Source organism: Canis aureus, chromosome 29 (assembly GCF_053574225.1).
Source record: "Canis aureus isolate CA01 chromosome 29, VMU_Caureus_v.1.0, whole genome shotgun sequence".
Classification (NCBI taxonomy): Eukaryota; Metazoa; Chordata; class Mammalia; order Carnivora; family Canidae; genus Canis; species Canis aureus.
In genome coordinates, this window is record NC_135639.1 from 27,756,567 (window position 1) to 27,781,680 (window position 25,114).

General features: G+C 52.3%; 1 long non-coding RNA gene across 4 annotated transcripts; it reads left to right on the plus strand.

The window, feature by feature from the left end:
* Positions 1-953: 953 nt before the first annotated feature.
* On the plus strand, positions 954-19,120 carry LOC144301243 (uncharacterized). 4 transcript variants are annotated; one of them, XR_013368050.1, is made up of 4 exons: positions 954-1,167; positions 1,749-1,874; positions 16,211-16,303; positions 18,833-19,120. It is a non-coding gene; the product is annotated as an uncharacterized LOC144301243 (long non-coding RNA). The 4 variants fall into 4 exon arrangements; XR_013368048.1 differs by having other exon boundaries at positions 18,840-19,112; XR_013368049.1 differs by lacking the exon at positions 1,749-1,874 and having other exon boundaries at positions 18,840-19,066.
* Positions 19,121-25,114: the final 5,994 nt, after the last annotated feature.

Genomic DNA, 25,114 nt, shown 5'->3' on the forward strand with positions numbered 1-25,114 from the left:
AAATAGCCTCTATTCTCTCAACTGCTGGCTTCCTTGCTTTGATTTTATGCACAGTAGTTCTAAACTCAAGGCCAAAAATTCTACCCCATGCCGAGCCACTTTCAAAGGAGAACCAATATGCTAAGACTAGAGGGGGATTTGAATAGCGGCTAATTGTCAGTTTGTCTAGTGAAAAAAGCTTCCTCTTTCCCCTGAGCGGGCTGGTTATTTGTTAAAGTTTGCTGGGGTTTTGGAACACCTCGCTGTTAGGGGCAGCTCAGACTCAGCAGTTTTAATTATTAATCAGGTCAAAGGCTGATGACAATTTTTCTTCTCTTCAGGGGAGGGTCTTGAAAGTTCACAGGAGGGGATGTCCAAGCCCTTGTCCTGTGATGGGTGGAAGGGAGGGAAGGAGGGAAGTGATTCAAACCAGATCAGTCCTGAGTCCTTAATGGTTCCTTGCCCTAGACAGATTGGGTTGGAAAGTTACTAAATCTGCCTCTGGATTGATTTTAAGTGAATATAGATCTTTATCCTTTCCGGGGCTGGGGAGGGTGTGGGGGTAGGGGGCCGGTGGTAGAGCAAATTCCAGACTTGACAGCACATGTGAAAGTGTATCCTGTTGTACCCTTGCAAATTGGAGTGTAGAAAAGGTGTTATGCTCTTCAAATTTGTCCACTTCGGGGCATCAGCTCATTCTGGGTGGGGATGGGGAGGGCTCTTTTCTTCAGCACATTTTGAGAAAGGCAGGAGGCTTTTTCTAGTTTAGGTTTGTAACGTTTCCAAATATGCTGACTCTATTCCTGCCCTGCCTCCCACGCTTCTCTCCTGATCTCTGCGGGTCTGCTTTCTCTCTTTTTGGCCTGAGACCCCAGCTTGACAAGATCCAGAAAGGTCTCCTTCCCGTCAGCCATTCTACAGGATTCCAGCAGGCCCCGCCTCCCGCCCCTGTTGCTAGGCAGATTCCCCTGTTGCTAGGCCACCACTGCTTCTTCCCTGCCTCAAAAAGAGGCAAATTCCTGGTGACCCGCTCAACAGTCCACCCACCCACACACTGACAAAATGAGTGGATCCTAAATACCTAACATATGTGAACCCTTATGCCCAGTGTAGATCAATTCCAAACGGGAGAAGAGGCAGCAAAGCCAGAGGTGTCAGAGATGGAGGTGACCAGTTGTTCCAGGGAAGGTGAGCAGGTTGTCTCCTGGGAGGTTTCTCAGGGACAGCCATTAACTTGGAGACTTTTCTCTGGTCCAAGATCTGACCCTCAGCCTTATGGGCTCAGAAAACTCATTTTATCTGCAATGAGAAACAGATCCTTGTCTGGTAACAAAAGCATATTAATCAGGCTTGAAAGATTGATGCCTAAAACCAGAATGTGAATTTATTAATTTATAATGAGCAGTCTGTCACATGGATCCAGGAGACTCCTGCAGGCATCACCATCTCTGAGGAGGCAGACTTTTCTGGAAAAGACAGCATCACTGAAGAGTGTTGGAGAGTTAATATGGAAAGGGAGCTATATCTATTTCTACACTTAGATCTATTGTAACATTCTTGCTGTATGTCAGACAAAATGCTACATGTTTTACAGACATAATTTTATCAATTCCTCACATAAGCCATGAGAGGGCGCTACAAGCACTCATCCTCTTTCACGGAAAGAAAGCCGTTCAGGTTAAAAGACTTAACTGAGGTCATCTAGAAGTTGATGTCTATTGTTTCCAGGTGAGAATGAGTCCTGGCATGATCTTTCCATGTTTTAATAGGAGCCAGATGTCAGCATATTTTGGTGAAAAGTCCAGTACCAGAACCAATACCAGAAGGAGAAGCCCATGGTGGGACTAATAGATCCCAGCTACCTGGCAGTGGTGAAGTGGCAAATTTGGGTGAAGGTGAATTGGATAATGGATACTGAGGTGCTGGTGAATCAGCCAGGTGGAGATATTCTCTAAATGATGAGGTGTGTGGAAGCAGAACTCTGCTGAGCCAAGATCTAGAGACAGAAATTAGTGGCATCATCCGGCATATGCCTTTCCTCTTCTGGAGGTTCTCTGAGATCAAAGCTTTGACATTCTTATTGATAGTGGGTAAATATTTGTGCGTTTTAACTCCACTGTGGTATTAGAATGCAGGAAGGTCCTTTGGGCAGGGTAGGCATCTGAATAGGGTAGGACAGGGTACCTGAGAGAATTGCCAGGATTAGGAGTTCAGAGGAGAAAGGTTCCTGGTGTAGCGACTCCCAATGCCATCTTGCCATCAACCCAAGAGGCCCAGCACCTAACCAGACCAAGAGACCAAGATCTTAACTTTAAGGAAAGGTAGAAGGCATTGTTCACTGAACTCTCTGTAAGGGATAGCCTGGAGCCTGTGTAAGAAGGTGACAGAGGAGTGACTTCCTTGGCTGGGGGGCCTGGTAAGGAGCCCCCACCAAAGGGAAATGCAGGCGGGCAGCACAGCCCTGATCGGGGACTTGATCAAGCCAGCGGCCTAGATGGCAGCATGTCAAACAACTAAGAGCTCCATCAGGCATGGTGATGGTGTTAACCTCTATCTCTGGCTGGAGCGTGAACATCTTTGTTCTGTATCTAAGCCTTACAGAATTGAGGAGTGAGGAGCAAGGAGGTGTAGGTGGCCAGCAAGCTGAAGCTTCCCTCCCTTGCTCCCTCCCTTGCTCCCTCCTTATTCACCTAGTCTTGCAACAAACTTTCCTGGGACTAGATTTGAGTCATTCTGGGAGAAGGAATCCGCAGCTGTCCGTTTCTCTGCTTTTGTAATTTACTTTCTTGGCTTTCCCCCCACGTTCCTAGTGAAGTGTTTTTTGAACAATCTCAGCCTTGTCTGGACGCCTGAGATTTGCCCACATTTGGGCCAAGAGAGTCAAGGGGTTCCAGGGCCCCTGGAAATTTAGCATGGTGGGCCAGCAGCTGTCTCAGCTGGATTTGCAGGAAACAGCTGGTAGAGCCAGGGCAGGGAGAGGTGAAGCCCCGAGAGGAAGAGATTGCAAAAGGGAGAGCCATGGGAGCAGCTGCAGTTGCTAAGCTCTTCCCTCCTGGACCCCTCTATCATGGGGGGCCTTCTCAGCTCCAACACTCCCCACCCTGACTTCTCTCAAAAAAAGAAATAAACAAGTTAAAGTGATGCCCCAGAGACCAGAACCAGCAGACATGGACAATATCTGACAGGGAAGCAGACCCAGGGCTCTTACATTAGAGCCCAGGTTTATTCCCAGGCAAAGCTTAACAGCACCCTGGGTGTGATTCAGCTGGTGGGGGTGGGGGAAGGATTATGCCCCAGACACCAGACCGTGACTGTTTGGGCCTGAAATCCAATCAGGGGACTTGGCATTCAATTGAAATAGCAGAAAACTGGAGGAATTTGGGCCTCTTCTGTTAGTTTAGTAAACCGAGAGTCTCTCAGACATGTGTGCACTGCTCTGGCCTGCATCTGATTGGAGACCCTCCTCACCCCTGTCTTCCTGACTTGGATGAACAATGATTTTTTACTTATAGACTCGGAGTTATGTAATAATCAGACAAAGACAATGATTTCCTTGACTTATCGCTGGCTAGCCCTTTGGAAGGAAGGGCTAGAGTGGGAAGATGTCAGAGCCACTCAGAAAGTTTTGTGTGTATGGAGGGGTACCTTCTCCAAACCCACTATCTCAAAGGCTCAGGATTGGTTCTTGGGCAGCAGTGGTTAAATTGAAATCTTGATTCTCTTGGTAACTTGATGGCTTAGTTTAGGCCTCGAGTTGCTGTTCCATGAACTGCCTTGAAATTTAATCACCCAAATTTATTTCCTAGAGTGTTTTTCACCGTCTCCTCCTGTAGGCCCATTAGTCACCATCCCATGACCTGACAGAGTGATTATTAAAGACCCTGTCGTTCCCCTTCACTAGATTTAGGGGTGTTGGTAACTCTGGAGACAAGTTCTAACTTGAGTCACAGTTGGGTAGATTTCCCCCCTGCAATCAGTTGTGAATCTTCCCTGAGGGCATCCTCTTCAGGCTGAGAGAGTAACACTGGGGACCTTCTGTTCTTTCTTCAAAACTAGAGAGATAGTTACCGGGTTCTTCTAGGGCTGGTGTTCTTAGGCTGAGGGTTATATTATCCTTTGCCCTGAGGCACATCACAGACCATCTCCCAGCTTCAATTTCCCTGTTGGTGAAATGGAGATAATGCACAGAACGATGGAAGGGCTGAGCCTGGCATGTAGGCATGTGCCACGTGTTAGCTCTCTTCCCGTCCAGCTGGGATGAGACCCAGGCCTTCCTTCGGGGATCTTGGCAGAGAAATTTTATCAGTCTGATTTGGAAGCATTCTTAAAAAATTTTATTTCAGACTAATTCTGAAAATGAAATGTTTAGCTATTCCTCCTTCCAATCTATTTCTCTTCTAAGGTAGGAGTTGCAAACTTACATAATCACAGGTGCCAGGCAGGTAATATAAATAAGCTGGCTGGACACCGGGTGGGGGACAGGAGGCCAAGAGCCTGTGAAGAGAAGTTGATGTCTATTGTTTCCAGGTGAGAATGAGTCCTGGAATGATCTTTCCATGTTTTAATAGGAGCCAGATGTCAGCATATTTTGGTGAAAAGTCTCAAATTTAAATGCTTTCAACAAATTAAAACATTTAAAATGTGAAGTTCATGAAATATAGTACGGTTGCCTGGTGGCTAGAGTCACAACCTCTGCTCTTTGCAGGTTCTGGAGGGGGAGTTGTCCCCTCCCTGCAGGACTGGGCATGCCTACTCTCTGCCTGGTTGACCTTTGGAGTTATGTCTGCAGGCCTGCTCCTGTCCTGCAGACATGCTGGACCAGTTAAAGGTTATTCTGTAGAAACCTCAACCAACAAGTCAAAAGATGAGTTTCCTGCTCTTAATAGATAATTTTTATTGGTTTTGCAATAAACGTATGAAATAGAAACAATAGCAATAAACTAGCTCAACAAGAAATCGAAAGGCACAGGCCCCCAAAGCCCTTCCCGCCTCTCCTTAATGAGTCTCTAATTTATAGACCGACTAGCAGGACCACTTTTCTTTTTCCAAGCTTTGCAAACTTTTCCATTTTGGAGGCTTGAGGACTCTGGGGGCTGTGCGCTTGCTTCCACATAGTTGCTGAACAGAAGCCAGGGCAGAGCAGTGCCAGACGAGAGAGGGTGGCACTACTTTGAAGCTTCAGAGTCTGGACTCCACCCTGTTTCTTCTGACTTTGAGGGTCTGCCTCCTTTTAATTTCATATTTATGTGCAGGGCAGAAAGGGAGAGGGACCAGAAGGAAAACTCAGCTGAGATGGCCAAAGGCAGCTTTTTAATGCTGGGCGAGCAGTGACGGGGCGGGGGTGGGGTGGGGTGGTGGTGGCATGGAAAGCATCCAGAGGCCAGGGAAGGGGTCTTTCACTTTTAAACCTCTGCCCTTTATCTTGTGGAAGGTGCAGGATATTTTTAGTCCACAGTGCTAGGCCTTTTCCGAGGCCCTACATGAGCATACCCCTGTCTGCTAAGCAGCACCGGGTGGGGGTGGGGGTGGGGGTGATCTCTGTGTATTTGTGACACTGATGAGACCTCCTTGCTGTTGTTCTCAGTGGCAACTCAAGCAAGCTGGAGGCCCTGGGTCCCTGCCAGCGGGTGTTTACTTGCGGGGTTACTGGCAGTGTCAGATGAGTGATAGCTGGAGTCGGAAGGGCTCGTGCACCATCCGCACATTTCCCCTGAGGCCTGTAGCCCAGAGAACAGGTTATCTGTGTTCCTCATCAAGCTTCAGAGAAAGTGCAGGCCTCCCCAGGGCTCACACCTCAACAGAGTGAGTGAAAAAACAGAATCAAATGGGTTTTCCAGACCTGCCTCTTCAGCGATTGCAGGACCCCAGGGTCTGCATGGGTTGCAAAGACCCTGGCAGGCTGTGGTACAAGGGAGGCACAGAGAGCTTTTGCTTGGAATGTTTGTGATACCACCCCCAGGGCCAGCTGTGCACTCCAACACTGCCCCCTGCCCCTCTTCCCACTGTGCCCCCTGTGAGGAAGGAGCTGTTCGGGAGTCTGTCCTGGGAATTCCCAGCAAGGGGAAGGGCTGCAGACTTCTCCAGGGCCTTAGCTCTCTGTCTCTCCCCTCTCGCTCACCCTCTTTCCCCCCTCCTCAGTGGGCTTGGGGGAAAAGACCGCTGACTTTGCAACCCACAGCCCCTGAAAGTCCCCATCTATGGCTTGCTGTTATGCTTCGAGGACACAGGACTGTGAACTCGAAATTGTCTCGCCTTTGTCACCTCCTGGCAGGTCTTTAGAGCTCGGGGAAACAGCGGAGCGGTACAAATCGCAGCGGCGTGGTAAAGCCCCCCTTACTCCTGATGGGTTGCCTGACTCATATCCGTTTCCCTGGCAAAAAATAAGTTTTTGTTATTGCTGGCTTGGCAGAAGCACGGAAGAGTGCGCGAGGATCTACTGCCCCATGCATCACTGGCCAAATTGCCTGAGAAATCCCAGCTCTAGAACTTTTCATCGTTGGCTGTGATGTACGGAGCAGAACGGCAGCTCCATTTCCCCTGCGTGGGGCTCAGCAACGCTGGCACTCAGCAGACCTGCTCTGCTTGCAACTCCCAGCAAATGTGGCCTCTCCTTCCTCTTCCCCTCCTCTTGGCCCCCTATTCCCCCCAGCCTTTATCCCCCCCATCTGCTCATCAACCCCCTCCCTGCCTCTACCCAGCAGGGCCATAGCTGGAGAATCAGGAGGAGGCCCACCATGTCACTTCCCCATCACTCTGCAGACGATTCCACACTAATGTTCTTTTACTGCTGTGATGCTGCACTAATTAATAAGCATCCTGCACAGAGGCCTTGCCTTGCCTCCCTTCCCCTCTCCTCCTCTGCTCTCCCAGCCCCTCCCTGCCAGACCTCAAGAAGGCCTCATGATATCCTGGCATCTGGCAGCAGAGAAAGGATTTTGCTCCTCTACCTGGGCTGCCTGATATTGCTATGAGAGATAACTGTATACGAACCAATAATCTAGCCTGACAATCCAATTTACTGACCAATAGCGCACAATCCACCATGTCATCGGCTGTGGGGAGGCCCATAAATTAGTTCCTAGTAATTTATTCTGATCAATAGAATGGGCAAAGTCACTTGTCTCTTTAATCAAAGGCCCTCTCAGAGATGTCAGTACAGGCGGCTGTGTGGGAGGGAGCAAGGCTCAGTGAGCAACTGGGCGGTGGGTACGTGGCACCACACCCAGAACCCTGGCTTCAGATTCCAGCAGATGGCACCCCATAATGGGACTGGTGTGGGAGGGCACCTGGGATCTTAGCTACCTATACTTCATTTGGCCACTCTAACCATAAAGCATTGGCCTTCAAACAAGCTAACAGAAGAGATGGCTGGGGTGGTGGTTAGCAAGAGATAGACTTGAGGAGATACTGGACTGGACTCCAGGGACGTCTTGTCCCTTCTGAACGTTTGGAGTCTTCCTTCCTCCTCAGGTCACAGGAGCCCCAGCTGTCCTTGGCCTGGGGCTTCTGTAAAGAGAAGGTACATAGCGTGGTGGGTAAGAGCCAGATTGTTCTGTTTTGAATGCTGATGTCTCCACTGCCTAGATGTGAGGGCTTGGGCAAACTGCTTGCCTCTTCTATGATTTAGTTTCCTCTTCTGTAAAGTGGGGCTAATAGTCATATGCATCTCATGGGGTTATGAAGAGTATTCAATAAATGAATATATGACATATATTAAATTAATACATTAATATGTAAAGCTCTTAGAATGGTGCCTGACACACAGTAACTGCTATATTGAGTATTAAAATAAGCAAACACAAAGAGATCAAGGAAGAATGTTGATGTGCCTCTCTCTGAAGATGTGCCAAGTCCTTGAGATGCTCTGCTTCCTGAAAACTTGCTCTTTCTGACCCGCCTTCACGTCTTGTTCTGCCATCCAAAATAAACAGACGAAGGAAGAATCAATTGATGCTATCTCTTTGAAATGACAGTGAAACTCCAAAGGCCTTTGTGCAGGATTCTTCCTCTCCTTCGGGGCCTCAGATAGAGCCAGTGCATTGAAGAGAGTCATTGACTCTGCTTTAGAGAAGACTTGCCTGTTATTAGATAGTGGGGGCAGGGGTGGTGGGGTGGAGTGGGCGGGTGGCCTGTTACCTGCATTGGATTGACCCATGAGAGAGGCAGAGCTCTCTGACACGAGCCAGGTACACAAAGGAAGACATGAGACAATGGTGCCAGGGTCTGTGACTTTGAGTTCCAGTCCCAGCCCTGTCATTCCCTAGCTGTGGGGCTTTGGCCGAGTCACTTCATATCTCTGACTGTGGTTCTGTATCCCAGACATGAAGGAGTTGGATAGAACCATCTCAGAAGTCTTGTCCTGGCTCCGACACTCAAATTCTATACAGTCAGTAAGGAGTCTGTTGGCTTCTGACTCCCCTCAATCCTGTGCTCCCCACAATGATCATCTGAAAGTCTCTGAAACTAAGTGCCATAAGGAAATCCAAGATGTCTCAAATATTATAGTCACTAAATGGAACTGACGTCACTGACAGAACAGAGCCAGTTCCCTGAGAAGAGGAGTTGCTGGGGCCTTGAACCCAACTGAGACAGGGTCCTGGGTGTGCAAGAGGCCAGAGGATTCTGTTCTGTCATCAAGGTCAAGGGCAGGACTTCTGATTCTAAGGAACCTTTGGGGCCTCCTCTGCTCCTTTCACTGGCCCTCAGGGCTGCTTCAGGGTAGAGAACCCCATGTTAAGGGCACAGCCTCATTGAGGCATAGGGGGGAAACTGAGCCAAAATTCCACCTGAAATTCCAGGCTTCAGTGATTGTTCCTGGGTCCCATCCTGGCCTCTTATCTCCTCATAAATGAGCCCCGACATGTGCCCATCTCAGACCCGGTGAGCTGGAGGGCTAGGGTATAGCAGTCATTGAGGTGATAGGGCCAGGTTGGAGGCCTGAGGCCGGCCCAGGGCGGCTGCATGGCAGGTGGACACAGTTTCTGGTGAGCAAGAATCTGGCACCCTCTGCTGACCCCGCGGCAGGAGACAGCTGGTCAACCAGGCTGGGGCTGCAGCCACCGGGAGGGGGAGGGGGAGGGGCGGGGCCCAGGACCAGGCGGCAGCTTACTAGTCAAAAGAGCAGCTCCCCTCTCTGAATAGATCATTTTTATTGGTTTTGCAATAAGCTTATGAGACAGGAACAATCGCAATAAACAAACTGAACAAGAAATCGAAAAGATGGGCCCCGAAAGCTGTTACTGAGCCCTTCTCAACCTTCTCTTAATGAGTCTCTAATTTATAACAAAGTCATCAGCCTAGTACCTCCAGGGTTCCCTGGCTCCAGGCTAAGACCCCATGGCTTCTGCCTTGTGTGTGTGTGATCTGTCATCTCTAGGTGCCTGGAACCTGTCTCCAGGAGGGACAGGAGACTCCAGCTAGAGGAATTGATCCAGAGAAGTCTTGGGACAGGCTTGAGACTTCAGTCATGGCTACCTCTGTGAGGATCTGGGACATGTGGTTCTCCCCCACCCTTCACTAGGCCTCTTCAGAATGAATGGGGCTGGCTCTGAAGCCAAACGGCCTCCAAACTTCTTCCTCAACCCTCTTCCAAGCCCTAGGCTGCTGATGCAGACACAGAAATTGTGTTCCTTTCAGACTTCCAGGCTCGGGAGGCTAGGACAACTGGCAGCTTCACATTGCATGCTCCTCAGGATTGGCAGCCCTGATGAGGCTGGGGTTTTTCCCTCCTCAAGATTAGAGGCTCCCTTAGGGAAGCCATGTCTCCTCTCCTAAAGGCTTAGTCTCTCTGTGAGGCTAAGAGATTCCCATCAGACGGTGCTTGTATGAGGCCAGGGCTGTCTCTTTCTTGAGGTGGGGGTTCCCTGGGGAACTGTTGCATCTCCTCCTTTGGACTGCAGCCCCTGGATGAGGGTCGTGTTTCCTTGCCTCAGACTGGGGCTGCAGGTGACAGGGCTACGTCACCTCCACAGACTGGAGCTCCCCTGCACGTTCATTTTTCTACAATTTCTTTTGTCATCAAAGGACCCTGAAGCCTTTTCCCAAAGCAGCTTCCTGTTCTGACACTGGCCCCTGCTCGAGGTACATGTCAGCTCCCTGTGCCTTTCCTGGTTGCTGAGCCTAGAACAGGGCATCCAGGGATCAGACTCACTGTCCCACCAAATATTGGCTGGGTGATTGGTAGAGCTGTATTTCTCCGCAGGGGACCCAGGGCTCCCTTGCGATGCCCGCAATCCTAGAGATGGCCACAAGATGTCAGTGTGAGGCCATGGAAATGGCTCCTGTACTAGGGCTGAGCTCAGAAGGAAAATCAGCGACCAGAAAGGGGTGGGCGGGTGGGAGGGGGGGCAGTCTTGGCAGCCAGCACTGTGCTTTTCTCTCTGTCCCCTCTGCAGGTCCCAACACTAGCCCTCCCACACCTTCTCCCTTAAACTCACAGCAATGCTCCATCTCCTGCTCTGCCTCCAATTCTTTGCTCACGGAAAAGTGGGTTCTCAAGCTCCCTGACATGCAACTCTGGGAAGGATGAGGAGCTTTGTCCCTGCTGCAGGCACCCTTGTTGGGGAGAGCAACGCCTGCAGGTGTGATCCTATGTGTCATCGTGGGTGTGGCCTCAGGCCACCAGGCACTCAAAAGCCGGCGCCTGTGTGTGTGTGTGTGTGTGTGTGTGTGTCTTTGCAAGAATTTATATTTGCTACAGTCGTTCAGACCTGGAAGAGGACCTTAGAAATTTCCCAGTCCAATTCTTGTTTCATAGATAAGGAAATACAGGCCCTGAAAGAGCGGGGGCTTAACTTAAGGCCATGTAAGCAAGTCTGTGGCTGGGAGAGCACAGCCACAAAGCTGTCCCTGGGACCCAGGTCTCCTGCCTTCCAGCAGTACATATACGGGTTCCCATCTGGAGTCTCCAGGGCTGTGTGTCTGGTATACTTCTGTCTTAGTGTTTTACTTTCAATGGGTCCTGGGATGCTCCCCTACTGATCGCCAGCCGGCAAGGTTCTGAGCAGAATCAGAAGGCAATGGGGAGGGGGCACTTGATGGGATGAGCACTGGGTGTTATGCTATATGTTGGCAAATTGAACTTCAATTAAAAAAATAAATTAAAAAAAAGAAGGTAATGGGGAGAAGAGATGGGATGGAAAGGAAGAATGGAAAGGCAGGGATGTATCTATGGGTGTGGGTGCATGTCTCTTTATGCTGCACCATAGCAGCATGTAGATGCCAGTGAATGGGTGTGTCCGAATCTCCATGTGTCAAGTGAATGTCTGTGTCAGAGCCCATGATTCTGGTGTGTGGGCTTGAGTTTGTGTGCATGTTTGTGCCTGTGTGTGCATACATGTCCTAGGACCTGTGTGAGTGACTACTTGGAGTCCAGGCCTCTTAGGGAGGTGTTGGTGCTGCGGGCTGGAGAGTGTGAGTGATGGTGTGTGCCAGCCATTGGCGTGCATGTCAGTGACTCAGGAGCGTGCATCAGTCAGGGGCCATGTGAATGACTGTGGGTGTCAGTGAGGACATGAGTGTGTGTGTATGTGTGAAAGAGAGGCTGCTCTGTCTCCCCACCTCCTTGCCCCCCGCCAGGCTGTCTCCTGTGGCCCCTAGGGTTTCTGTGTCCCCGCCCCAGCAGCAGCGAAATCCTTTATCGGTTGAGGCACCAGCCCCCGTGTAGGGATTTCAAGGTTCCTGTCGGTTCCATCCATCTTCCGGGGCCTCCTGGTATTAGCATTGATCTACAGGGGAAATGGAGAGCGCGCCTGGGTTATTACGCACCCGCCCGCCTTCCCTGGGCCGTGATTGAGTGCACACAGAGAATTTTTGAAACATGGCCACCCTAACTTATTCTGTCTTCCTGCCAATAGCGTGGCGTGGGTCCAAATTACGGGTCGATACCAGCTGATCTTTTTATGTTAAACTGTGATGAAGTCGCTTCTATGTGGAGATGGGATTAAGCCCTGAGCCCTCCTTTAGGGGAGAATTCTTGGGGTGGAAAAGGGGGAATCAAGGAGCAGACGAGGGGAGCAGTCCTTAGGCATGATGGTGGTGGGGATCGGTGGGGTGGGGGTGGGGGGGGCGGGCAGCCTGAGCAAGGCACGTGTACCAGGGCAGTCAGAGCTAGCCACGCGCTGGCCTCAGGCCTCCCTGCCTGATTTCTCCCTTTGTGACCTTTACCACCCTGGGGACCCCTAGGGCCCCCCATCAGACTTTCCATGGTCAGCCAGTCTGGCCCTAGTGAGCCCCTCCCTGTTCCCCTCCAAGGATAGAATTCCATTTCCCTCCAGCCCCCTCCACCCCTCTCCTCCAACCCCCCTCCACACACCTGCACCATCAAACGGGTTTGTCTTTAACCTCCAAACAGGGAACTTTAATTAAAGAGACAGTGACCCCTTTTATGAGTTTGGTCGAGTTGGGTTTCAGGGCCCTTGTCACTAGGGGCTCACATAACGCTAACAAAAGCTTGCAGGCCCCAAGAGGAGCCGGTCTCCTTCGTAGACATTGCAGCAGGGCACAAGGTGGGGATGGGGGGGATGGGGCAGGGGGAGGCATCTTGGGGCTAGGAACCCAGTGACAGCCTCAGTAAGGTGGTCACTGGGTTGGAGGTTGGGGAAGGGTGAGGGGGCAGACCTGGGTCTGGGGTAGGGGCACTGACTACTGTACATTGCAGCATGACGCCCACACCCCCAACCATCTGGGTCCAGCAGTGTGGAATAGCTAGGCTTCCAAGACACACTCGTGCAAACATCCAGGGCTCCTATCCTGTTTGCCTGTTGGCATGTGTGATAAAACCAGAAGTAATTTCCAAGAGAAATAGATAGGCTAGAACTTACTCTAAGAACAGCTGATATTTTTTTACTCACATATTTAAAGGAAAAGTGATTTTATGATAAAACATAATTGCTAATAACTATAATAACACCACTCAACATATGGCATGAAACACAAATGCTGTCCTGAATCTGGAGGTGCAAATACTGCACAACACAACCTACTGCTCGGAAGGGAGCGGTTCCCCACCACCCCCACCCGCAAGAGCTGGATACAGGCCTCCTCTCCACTGCAGTCTCTCTCCCCTCCCCCACTTCCATCTTCCTTCCAGACCCCCAAGGTGGACAACTATTGGGTTAGTGTTAGGAGTCTGAAGGGCCCTTATCTTATGTCTAATCACCTCTTAACTGTTGAATTTTAACTAAGGGCTTCTTTCGGTCCTGTAGGAGATGTTTGCTTGCCCTTTGATCTAGTTCTTTGATATCCTTTGTGAATTCTTGGAGCTGAAGAGGGATGCCCAATCTGTCACACTTATTCATTCAACAAACATCAGGGGCTATTAAAAGGAACCTGTGTGTAATTGATTCTTTCTGAGAGGGTGGATTTTCCCTAAGTGGGGTACACTCCCATTAACCAGAGGCTAAATTGTCAACTATCTGCACAGGAAATTCACCACCGAAATGGTAATCCAGGGTAGTCTCTGATTGAAAACTAGGGGTGATCCCAAACTAGCAAATGTGTGGAGGTGTTACTTAAGGCCAAAACTGAATGAAGATGATCCACAGCAACCCCCCTCCACTTCTGCTGTCACCCCTGGGTCCCTGACTCCTCCTGGTGATACATGTGCTTGTCACATGGGGGCGCTTGGGTGGGATGTAGGGATACCTGAGAGGAGTCATCTGTGACAGGGACACCTGTGAGAGGTCAAATGACCTCCACACAAGGGGGTGAGCGCACAGACCAACATGTGACATCATCATATCCTGGGCCTGCTCACTCCCACGCGTGGGCCTTCCCCGGTACACATGCCTACCCACATGAGTGGTCTGTGTGTGCACGCCTAGAGTGCAGGCACCCACAGAGAGAGGTCACAGCCCCTCCCTCCTCCCTGGGGGAGGGACCTGGAGGCCAGAGGGGTTGGGGAGTAATTGGTTTTGGCGTTTCCTACCTCTCCTGCCCGGGGAAGCTTTCTCTGTTTCATCTTTAGCCTGATCAATCCTCAGTCATGTGCCTTTCCACATGGGCGCCCCCGGCCCCCCAACTCACCATGCTCTTGGAAACTTCGTTAGTACCATTAATCTGCTGACCCAGGCAAATCACCAACTCTTCCTGCAACTCAGCCTCTCAACTCATCCCCCCTGGACCACCCCCCAGGATCTGCTAATCACCCTCCCTCCCCAGGCTGACCCATTCTCCCCTGCTTCCTCCTGTTCCTGCTTACCCCTTCTGTGTGCCAGCCTCCCCCAGCCCATCACTCCCAGGGATCCTCCTTCCTCCTCATTCCCGTCCACATACTCACTGACTCCCAAGTGTTTACCCACAGGTGAGTACGCACTCGGTAAGGCAGTTAGCCCATGTCTGCCACCAGCACTCCGCAGAACCTGCGGCCTGGTGGTGGGGGATGTGGAGTCTGGCTCTGGCTGTGGGAACTGTACAAGGCACCGTGCTGAGGGCTTCCTGTTTGCCAGGCACTGTGCTAGACACTTCTACCCAGTTTTCTAATCCTCATGACCCAAGAGACAGGCATTATTTCCCCCATTTTAAAGACGAGGGGAATTGAGGCTGGAATGATAAATTACTTTTTTTAAAAAAGATTTTATTTATTCATTCATGAGAGACACAGAGAGAGGCAGAGACACAGGCAGAGGGAGAAGAAGGCACCACACAGAGAGCCTGACGTGGGACTCGACCCAGGGTCCCCAGGATCATGCCCTGGGCCGCAGGCGGCGCCAAACCGCTGCGCCACTGGGGCTGCCCTAAATTACTTTTTTTAAAAAAAGATTTTATTTATTTATTTATCCACGAGGGACACACGCACACACACACACACACACACACACAGAGGCAGAGACACAGGCAGAGGGAGAAGCAGGCTCCATCCTGGGTCTCCAGGATCAAACCCTGGGCTGAAGGCGGCGCTAAACCGCTGAGCCCCCCGGGCTGCCTGATAAATTACTTAATGAGTAGTAGACACAAGATCGGCATTGACTCAGATCTGCCTGATTCTAAAAACATGTTTTTTCATCTGTATAGAGGGAAGGAGAAGACCAGCCTTGAGCTAGCTTCTAGGTATCTTCCCTAGAAACTTTCTATGTGAAAGAGTCCCTGACATGAGGTTCATCCCAACTTTTTCCTCTGTCAGAGCAAGGTCTTCAGGTTAGGGTGAGTGTGTGTGTGTGTGTGTGTGTGTGTGTGCGCGCGCGCCCTTTTCTCCTTAGCCCAGAAAGCCCCCTGGTGTCCAGGCCCCTATCTGGAGCCCCAGGCTGCACCCTGAGCTAGGGTGCACCCCTCTCAGCTGGCTCCAGGCCTACAGAAGAAGGCCCTGCTCCTTCCGTGGCCTCTGTGGCTGATGTGCTGGGCCCATTGTCCAGTCAGGAACAAAGACTGCGGATTTAAGCTGAGTGACCAGGCGGCTCTGCCAAGCAGAAAAGACCGCCCCCCTCGAAGCTGGGCCCAGCCGGGGGCAGGAGGGGGACCCGAGAGAAAGGGGACAGGGAACCTTTGAAAGTAACTAATTAAAGGGCCTTTGCCTGCCCCCTCCTCCTGGGCGCCTAATCTCTCTGGGGCAGCAGCCAGACAATGTGCCCCTCCACCCTGCCCCCCTCACCGGAGTTTTAAAACAAGAGACAACTTGAAGTTAATGAGCGCCACCTGACGGGGGTCCCCTAATGAGAGGGGGCTGCTGGGAGGCTCACACATTCTCTGGTTCCATGAATAGCTCCCCCCACCCCCTGAGTTTTATTCATCTCAGGCCAGGGGCAGGGGGCAGAAAGGAAGGGGGCCCTACTCAGTTTGGAGCACGTGGACTGTCCTGCAGTATGGGGGCAGGGGGACCCCGCATGGCCCTCCCCCATGGTTGTGCCCACATCTGTGGCTGAGCCCCGTCAGGCTGTGGCCTAAGACCTGGGAGGCCCAAGGCCTGGCTGGGTGGCTCAGACCAGCCTGCTTTGTAGGCCCTTGGTCCCTTGGTCTCTTTTCTCAATGTGGCACCAAGGCAGAGGAGGGCTGCTTTGGGGTTGCTGTACTTGGTGGTGGAGGCCAGGGCCAGGAGTCATTTGGGAGGGGGACTGAAAGGCTCTCTTGCATGTTTGGGCAGTCTCCACCATCCTGGCTCTTCCTATCCCTCCCTGGTCCTGGCCTGATCTCTGATTCCTGTATGGCTCCTATTTCTGAAGCTTAGCTCTGATGCTCCCATCCGCCACTTCCCCAGATCTAACTCCCATCCCCCTGCCACCCTCCCTGTTGTCAACAGTGGCTCTTCTCTCAGACTCAGCATCCTCTGTTCCCAGAGCGGGTGGGCAACTTGTCAGCCCCAGAAGACAGGCCTGGCTTCTCCAGTATGCATGTGAGTCTTGCCTCTGTGAGTGTATAACAGCAAACAGGTGTGTAACAGCCTAGGGAGTAGGCCAGTGTGGAAACACTTTTGGGTTATTGGGGAGATGGTGAATGACCCCAACTCTCTGCCTCATACTGGCATTCTGCCCCAAATAACTCTCCCACAGCTCACTGCCATCCTGAAACCCTATCCTAAAGTGCACTGGAGTCCATAGTGGGGCTCTGATGTCAGATGAGGAGTCTGGGAAACAGAGCCCTGAGGCAGCCTGGTCTCTGGTCTCAGGGCCAGACACACCCAGCAAGGGCTCCTCAGAGCAATGTTGCACAATTCCCCCACTACCCCCAAAAGGTGGGAGCTGAGTGGGTAGCATTTGAAGGGCCCAGGGCAGTTTGACATGGAGGGGAGGGAGGGACCAGACATAATAGGGGTCTCCAGCCAGCAGAGAGCCATGGACAGAGGTGACTAATTTCCCAACTACTCATGGTGAAAATATCACATTTCATGCTTTGTTGCCGATTCATAGAAAAATCCTATTAAAACCGGGTGGATTATTTATACAGTTTAAACAAATGATGATCAAAGATTTTACTCGTTTTGAAGACAACCCAGGGTTATGCAGCCTGGCTGGGGGCTTATCCAGAGTGTGGCAGGCAAGTGTGAGGTGCGTGGATGACTTGGTAGGAGGTAGGAGCAGGTGGGGGTAAGTTAGGGGCAGGTTTACATGGCGGGCTTGTGGGGGTGGGGGGGTGGGGAGTTACAGCTGTTCTGTCCAGTAGGGGGCGCCCCTCCCCACGGTGTTGATACCCCCCTCCCTCCACCTAATCAAAGCCCCACAGAAAGGTGATGATTTCAGGTCCCTTTTTGCCTGTTCAAGGACCTGTCAATTCCCTTGAAAGTGTTGTTGGAGGCACTTATTTTTGTGGAGCTGTGATTGTGCGGTACTGGGCTTGGCACCTGGATGCGTGCAAACAGGCATTGCGTGTGACTGCAGGCCAGCCCAGTATCTGCGCACGTGTCAGTGTGCACCTGCGTGGGCTAGTTAGGGTATGCTGCGTGTCTCTGTTGCCTCTATTATTCACCTTCCTCTCAGGGCAGTGCTGAAGGTCTCCCTATTATTATAGGGTACAATAACCTTATTACTCTTGCACAAGCAATGGCATGTGCACCGCACAAACAGATCACACTGTGCAGTGGGCCACTTTTTGAGAGCCACCCTCCCCCATGGCTTAGCTTTAAGTGATGGTAAGTGGTAGGTGGCTGGAAGAGGGATAGGTCCCCTTCTTGGCCTACTGTGGGGGATCCTCGCCTGGAAGGCATTCCCTGAAGCTTTGGCTTCCGCATCCCAATGCTAAAGATACAGGAACTTCCTGAATCCCTGGAGTCCCAGATCCCTTGGGGATATAACCCCCCACAGAGTTCCCCCACCCTGAGGAAGTGTGTGCTAAGTGCTTGAGATCCCTGATTTGGAGGTCTGCCTAGAGCTCTGTGGTGAGAACCTGGAGCCCAGCTCAGCCCCAGGAGTTGGCAGAGGGGGTTGGAGGGAGAGGTGGATGGTGCCTGCGGCAGGGACAGAGCGGCCCTGCATCCCGTGCCCTTGCCACCTGTCCCTGCCCACCGGGCCGTCCTGCCTCAGTAGTTTTATTACGCAGAGGGAGATAACGCCCTGGAGGAAGGCAGCCTGTTCTGAAGGGGAATGTACTCCCTTCCACCCATCCCAGCCTCAGGGGCCAGGCCAGGGCCTAGGTGAGTTTCTGGTCTGCTGGATTCTGCGGAGCTAAACTAGGGTTCCCCGGAGAGGCCATGAACAGATCTGGAGGTCCCCATAGGAAAGAGTGGAGGGTGCCTGGATGGCTCAGCAGTTAAACTGTGCTTTCGGCTCAGGGCATGATCCTGGAGTTCAGGGATCGAGTCCCACATTGGTCTCCCTGAGGGGAGCCTGCTTCTCCCTCTGCCTAAGTTTCCACCCCACTCTCTCTGTGTCTCTCATGAATAAATAAATAAAATCTTTGGAAAGAAAAAAAAAAAGGAAGTGGTGGAGGGAAAGCAAGAGCGGAAGAAGAGGCAGGGTCAGGCTTCTCTTGGTGGGAGGAAGGGGGAAATTTTGGTAGGGCAGGTTTAGAAACAGTGGGAGATGGGGTTATCTGCCTCCCTGGAGACCTCCCAGCTGGAGTAGGGGAGAGCGGGAGTAACTGAGGGCACCCAGCCTGGAGGGTTATTGCGGTGGGTCAGTGCTGCAAATGCGTCTAAGGGACATGAAATGTCTTCTTTGCCACTTGATTTGCTTATATATTTATTTATTCTTCCTTGAATCTGGTTCCAGCAGTCACATGCATCCCCAAGGCCTATGCAGCTAGCTAAGGAGCAAGACCTGGCCTAGGGAAATTTAATCATCTCATCATGGAGACCCTAGCTTATTATTTGTTTTCCTCCTGGACTCTCTCCTCCCTCCTTCCTTCCCTCCCTCTTTCTTTCATTCTCTCCTTTGCTTCCCCCCCTTCTTCCTTCTTTCTTTCTTTCTTTTTTTTTTTTTGAGGAAAGAAAACAGGCCACACTGGGGAACCTGCAACAGCAGCCAGTAGAACAATCACATGCGACTGGGGCATCCATCACAGCCTGGTCCTGCAGCAGCCCGCCTGGAGGAGCCGCCACCCTCACCACTACTGCCTTCACCACAGCTTGCACTTTATTAGAATTTATACGTTGCCCCGATTGAGGGGGAAAATAATTAACACCCCTACAAATATATCGTAAACAAAATATTTATTAGAAATAAATAACTCATTTATTTTACATATTTCATTTCAACAATAACATTACCCAATTTATCATTTAACATTTTTGCAAGACAACTTAACGACTACTTATTAGCATTTCCATTTTTCACCCGCGCACCATAAAGCACGGGCGCTCCCCAAATGGCCTGGCACAAGCCGAGCCAGGAGCTCAGAGGACCCTGGGGAAGGCTGTGGACCCCCTGGATCTCCCTCTTTTATGCACATGAACATGTGCAGGACCAACATCCCATAACCAGTACATGTAGTCACTTTCAAACATAGACGCTTTCTTCTCATATAAATCCACTCAGCTGCCTACCCCCTGCAGACACCCCCAGAAAAGAAACATACAGGCATGCAAAGTGATTCCCTGCCTGATTCCAAATATTCATGCTGATAGTGTCCTCCAACATCCACATGTCCACATGTCCACAGACTTCCCGTGGCCCACACCCGGTTACACACAGATACAATCACTGGCCCTGCACTCGTGCTAACCAGATCTCACATTTGGGCTTAATAGGCAGGAGTCAGCACCTTTTCCTTCTTCTTCCACAAGGAGTAGGGTGGGCTAGAAGCTCTGGGTGGGATCTGAGGCCCCTCTAGCTGCCACCTGTGGCTCTCTGGCCTCCTCATATGCCCCTCTTCTATTTCCTCTGATCAGCAAGCATTTCCTGGGATGACTATTCATTTTCACTCCAAACTTTTGTCTGTTGGGGAGGGAGTGTCACCCTGCAGAGCCCGGCTGGGTCTCTTCATGCTCCAACCCCAGTATGTATTCTGGGGAGGAAGTGTGTTCTCTGGGCCTCGGCTCCTTGGGCTCTGAGCTGTGAGTTCAGGGCCGGACTCTGGGAGATGAAGAGTTTGGATCTGGGTGAAATGAGGTTGAACTCTGTGTTGGCATTCAGTGCATTTGAGTCCCTTCTCCGCTCAGGATCACGGCCCAGCTTCACTCCTTCCTTCCCCTGGCAAACACTTTCTCTGGCCTTCTGGAAGAATGAAGCCAGTGGGGGAGCCAATACCACAGGTGACGGTTGGAGTGGGAGACATTCCCCCAGCCTCCCAGCCCCTAGCAGTGACCAGGTATCTGGTGATGCCAGAGGGTGTCCCTAACTGTTTATGAAATCAAACTGTAGCCCCCCTCAACTCCATCCTGAAACGCTACTATTCCTAGAGTGTCTGCGTGTCTGTGTGCAGAGATGAGCTGAGGGAACAGATGGGGGCACACCCCTCGAGGACGCACATGGATGCACATAGATGTGCACACGTGTGTGTCACTCTGTGTGAATTCTACCCAGGCTGACTCACAGCCCCACGCCCTGGCACCAGTCACAACATCTGGGAGATTAGGGTCTGTTTGGGTGCTGAGGGCCAAGGCCGAGACATTGCTCTTCCAGTGCAGAGCCTCTCTGCCGTCTCTCTGGGAGGTGGAGGTGGGATCCTGGTATCTGGGGGGCCTGGGGCCCCAGGGATGGGGCAAAGGGGCTCTTCGGAATCAGCCTAGCCAGCAGCTGGGGGCAGGGCCCTGGGGGAGCACTCACAATGGCTGGAGGTTGGAGGGTCTGAAACTGGAGACTTTAATAAAAGCCACTGACAGCAAATAAAGCTGCCAGGGGAGTCCCATTACCCACAACAAGGACCCTTTGTGAGCTCCACAGGGCTGAGCTGACCCTTCTCCACTGGCCTGGCCTCATACTCACCCGCCCTGGGCCCCATCGCACGGCCCGGAGGCTCCAGAGCCCCCCCTCCGCAACACGGCACCATCCAGCTCAGGGTGCCTCCCATGCCGAGGCCGAGTGAGCCCTGCTTGAGCTTCCCACAGACTGCAAGTTCTTCTCCAGGCCTACTCCTAATATCTCTCGCTTCTGATGCCCCTTGCCTTTGGTCGCTTTGTCCTCTTAACAAGCATTCAGTCACTCCACTGCAGGAGCACGTCCTGTTCAATGAGTGGGGAAATTGACCATGGTGCGGGCTCCACCCACCCCAGTCCCGAGCTGTGGCAGGGGATGGAAATCCGTGGCTGTCCTGACCCCGATACCGACCCTAGCATGGTTCTTAACCTCGAGACTGCACTGTCCCTCTCTGGAGCCTCGTGCTGACCCCAGCACTGATGGACCAGAAAGGCTGCTGCTACACCGGGGTTGGGAAGACCTGGCTTAAGTCCTGGAAGGGACACTGAGCAGCTGTTTGACCCATTTCTCCTCTTGAGCCTCAGTTTCCTTATCCTAAAGTGAGGCTGATTTAAAAGGGCTCCTAGGAGGATTTGTGACCTGATAGGTATAACACTTATAAACTTTAAATCACCCCACAAGTGAGGGCCGTTATAACTACTTACCTCAGCCTCAGTATGAAACCAAATTGTGCCTTGAACATCAATCTTCACACAGATTCTCAGTCCTGCTCTGTATCCTGCGCTGATGACAATATTACTAAGGATATAAGAAGCCGTTCAATGAAAAATTGAAGAAAAAAGGAATGGAACATACTCTAATACCTGACTTCAGCTAAAAAGCCAACTGATTGGTGGAGGGTTTTGGGGAGCCACGTGGGAAATAGAAAAGTTGGGGTCAGAGCACTGACCTGGAGTTTGGGGACACTTTGGGAAGATGGGAAAAAAGGGGTTCAAGGCAGTTGGAGGTCTCTGAAGCAGAGTTAGGGTGTGCAGAGAGAAAGTTTTGAGGTTGGAAAAGGTGCAACCCATGAGATTTGGAGTTGCTGCTTTAAGGGTGAGGTGGGGCCTAAATGGGGGTTGGAAGATGGGGGTCCGGCAGGAGGGGATTCTGGTGCAGGGCGGGGAGGGAGATTAAGAGGCGCTCTCAATTGCCTTAATGGGCTCTAAGAGGCGGGATCCTATTACAGCTCGGGGTGCCCCGGGGTGCCTTGCTGGGAAGACAAGCTAATCTGCCATGCAAATTAAATCCTGCCTCAAGACGCAAGGCCTGCTTAATGTGATCCATTACACAGTTTACTTGTTTATATCTAATATTGGAACAGGCAGCCCGGGCGGGCGGCAGCGGCAGGCGGAGCGGCCCAAAAGCAGGAGAGTAAATTACCAGCAAAATGAGCTTTTCCATCCTCAGCGCCGCCGCCACCAACGCGCCTCCCTGGCCCTCCGCGGCCTCGCGCCCCCTCCCACCCGCCGCCCGCAGCGTCCCCTCGCTCTTCTGCTGCCCGCTCTCTCCCTCTTGGTCAAGTCTCCTGCTTCTCTTTGTCTTTGTCTCTGTCTTTCCGTCCTCTCCCCGGTGTCTCTGCCTCTCTCTGTTTCTTCATCTCCTTCTCCCCGTCTTCCTCTCTGCCTCAGTCTTCTCCTGAGTCTTCCTGGATGTTTCTTTCTCCCTTCTTGGGCTTCTGTTGCTCACTTGTCTCCTCCTGCCAGAGGGACGGGGACCTGGAGCAAATGCCGGCTGGATGCGTGATGCTGTGTGGGGCCTTGGACTGTGAAGCCAGGCTCGGGATGCCCCCCGGTGTGCTTGTCCCGGAGAGCCCTGGAAGAGGCTGCGCCTAGGAATGCTTGGCCTGCCCCTCAGTGAACTGCAGAGCTACTGCTTTGCCAGCAACACTGTCCCTGGTTGTGATGTTATTTGCGTGAGTGACCTTGAGGTGTTTGCTTATGTGGGAAGCATCACTGTGCCCCCCTGTTTGTATGTGTGTGTGGCTATGAGGGTGTATGCGCGGGTGTGGATATGACCTGTGCGTGCGTGTGTGGGGGTTTGGGGTAGTGTTTTAACAAACCCTGGGAGAGTTCCTCGCCCTCTGCCCAGCACACCCTCGGGCAGGGCTTCCTCCTCCTGCCGCTCTGGGTTAGCCGCATAGGTGGCATGAGGATTCCCTGGCTTTCTTCATGCTTCTTGACCCGCAGGCCACTCTCCTTTTAGCTCCCGAACAGCCCTGAGGCTTTCATTGCCCCCAGGATCATCTCACTGTCCTCTGTGGAGTCCCTGGGGTCTCCGTGTTTTTCCCTGCTATGTCCCTGTCCAGGCCCTTACCCCTACTCTGACCTGTACCTCTCTGGTTGGGCATCCCTGAGGTCTGAGCCTACATTCGCAGGGGAGCCAAAGGCCAACAGAGCCAGAGGCAGGCAGAACAAGAAGGAGAGATGAGAGAGACACCCAGAGACACTATGGCAGAGGCGAGATTGAGCAGAGGTGGTGGACAAGCGAGACAAGCAGAGAGATCACAGCCACTGACACAGGTCAGGGGCCAAACAGTATGGGCCTTACTGGGAGGGACAGCCTATGCTCACAGACACCACAGGCCTAGTTTTGAGGGGCCATTCCAGACTCTGAAGCTGCTTGAGGAGCTCTAAAGGGCTGTGGGAAGGGGGGCTCTCCATCCTCTGGGCTTGATGAGGCCCTGCCCCGGGGCCTCCTGCTGAGGAGGAGACATGAGTAACTCCAGCCTAAGCCTCGGGACCCCTGGTCTGTGTCTGCGGTCTCAAGGGGAGCCAGCCCACTCCACCAGGCTCTGAGAGCCTCGGGCCCCAGGGCAGACATGGGGCAGAGGGCGAGAAAGCGCCCACGGCCACCACTGTGCCCAGCTGCTGCTCTCACGCCTGCCCCTACATCCGCACTTGCTCATATGTGCCACGTGCCAGGCTGGAGGCTTGCCAGTGAGTCTCCCCTGGCTTTGGTCCATGTTCCTGTACCAGGGCTCTGGTCACATTCTTTAGACCCAGGGCTCCTGGCTCCCTAATCTCCTGCTGCCCCAGGGCCTTGTCCCCCTCAGGCCAGTGAGTGAGCCTGATCCCTATTCTATCCCTTAGCCCCCCGGGACTCCTGGCCTCACAATCCCTCCTGGTCCCCAAGAACCCTGAAGGCCCCATCTCTCCAACTTTCAGGCACATGTCTTCCTGTCCCTGACCCTTGGCTCCGGTTGTAGGGGGGTGGGGGGATCCTGATGGGTTGGGGGGGTAGGAGAGAAGGTGTGAGTCTGTGTGTCTGTGTGGAATGGGGGCTGTTTGGATAAACAGATGGCAACAAATGGCATAAAATTATATACCCATAATGTCAGTTCATAACATTTTGTTCGACATACTTGATTTAATCGCTTAGCTGACGATTTGGCTTTTGGGCCCATATGGTGGGGAATGAAGCTGCGTGGCACCCGCTCCAATCTGGCTCTTTTATCACCGAGGCTGGGGGGGGCGGGGATGGGGGGGTCGGAGAGGGGGAAGAGAAGGGGATGCAGATGGAAAGAGAATGAGCTGACAGGAGGGGAGCCAGGGAGGGGGTGACTATAGGGACTGAAGGGGACCGGACCCTGGCAGGGTGCAGGAGGATGGCTGGAGACAGTGTGGGCAAGGCCTGAGTCAATGGGGACAAGCCTGTCCCTGAGAGACCTGGACCTGCAGCAGCCCCGAGGCTGACCTCCTTGGGTCCTCTCAGGTGGTGGCCATAGATTTGTCTCACAGTAGCCTGAGAGTGTCTCTTTCTCTTCAAAAGCAAGACCTAGACACCCAGCTCTTAATCTCTGGGGTTATACCCAATCTTTTGCCAAATTGGGTAATTTGAGTGCTTGCACGTATGTGCACACATGTATGCCTGCTTGCTAATGTGGGAACTGAGCGAGGGGCTGTGAGATCCCTTGGGAGATGGGTTACGTCTGTGAGGATTGCCTAACTTTCACTTTGAACAACTGGGAGAGCAGTGAATGAGTATTGGTGGCTCTTTGTGACTGAGCGAGTCTCACTGAGTGTGGTGTCTGAGTGGGCCTTGGGACTTGTTGGAGTGTGAGTGACTGAGACGTGACAATGAGGGTGTGAGGGTGTGATGACGTGTGACCATAGAGGAGAGCATGATGCATGTTAGATTGATCTGTGGGGAGTTGTGTGGGTGTGGTTTAGTGTGGGAATGGTTCAGATAGGCTGTGGTACACAGTAGGTGCCCAAGTAGTGATGCTGAATATGTCCATCCAGCCACCTCACAGTGGTGCGTTCTAAGCGTGCATACTGGGCTGTGGAATGGTGTGTGTGCACGCACTCCTTGGCCACTTCCGGGGGCTACCCACATACCTCTGCCTGCTTGCCTGTGACCACTCCTCCAGCAGG